General features: G+C 42.9%; 1 non-coding gene across 1 annotated transcript; it reads right to left on the reverse strand.

The window, feature by feature from the left end:
• Positions 1–431: 431 nt before the first annotated feature.
• On the reverse strand, positions 432–505 carry trnat-agu (transfer RNA threonine (anticodon AGU)). Its single transcript has one exon. It is a non-coding gene; the product is annotated as a tRNA-Thr (tRNA).
• Positions 506–940: the final 435 nt, after the last annotated feature.

A 940-nucleotide genomic window follows, 5' to 3' on the forward strand; every position in this document is an offset into this window, starting at 1 on the left:
GCCACATTTCATGCAGGCCTGGGGATTTATCCGCTTTCAACGCTGCTGAACCCCTTAATACGTCCTCTCTCACTTTGTTTATTTCATCTCATATTTCACACTCCTCCTCCCTGATTACAAGATCTGCATCGCCCCTCTCATTTTTGAAAACAGACGTGAAGTATTCATGAAGAACCATACTCATGTCTTCCACCTCCACACACACATTACTCTCATGGTCTCTCATAAGCCCCACACTTTATTTTGTTATTGTCTTGCCCTTAATGTATTTATAAAACATGTGCTACAAACGCATTCTATGAAAGACCTGTCTGTGCAAGGAAAGAGGTGAAATTCAGAAATCCTTCCCTCGTGGCTTCTGAACGGACACAATAATGCCCAGTTTTGGACGAAATTCACAAACAATTAGAACATTATAAAAGACAATGAGTAGGTTCTGCTGAGATTTGAACTCAGGATTTCCTGTTTACTAGACAGGCGCTTTAACCAACTAAGCCACAGAACCACATGTTTGCTAAGTTTTCCAGTGTGTATCACATCTAATAGCTGCTTGTCCCTGTCTGGAGGGTTTCTGACCAATTTGTCCAATTTGGACATAAGAACACAAGAGATAGGAGCAGGAGTTGGCCATTTGGTCCATCAAGCCTGCTCCACCATTCGATAAGATCACGGCTGATCTGATCATGGATTCAGCTCCACTTCCCTGCCCGCTCCCCATAACCCTTTACTCCCTTATCGCTGAAAAATCTGTCCATCCCCACCTTAAATATATTCAATGACTCAACCTCCACAGCTTTCTGGGGAAGAGAATTCCACAGATTTACAATCCTCTGAGAGAAGAAATTCCTCCACATCTCAGTTTTAAAAGGGCGGCACCTAATTCTGAGACTATGTCCCCTTGTTTTAGTTTCCCCTATCAGTGGAAATATCCTCTCTGCAT

Source organism: Pristiophorus japonicus, chromosome 20, assembly GCF_044704955.1.
Source record: "Pristiophorus japonicus isolate sPriJap1 chromosome 20, sPriJap1.hap1, whole genome shotgun sequence".
Classification (NCBI taxonomy): Eukaryota; Metazoa; Chordata; class Chondrichthyes; family Pristiophoridae; genus Pristiophorus; species Pristiophorus japonicus.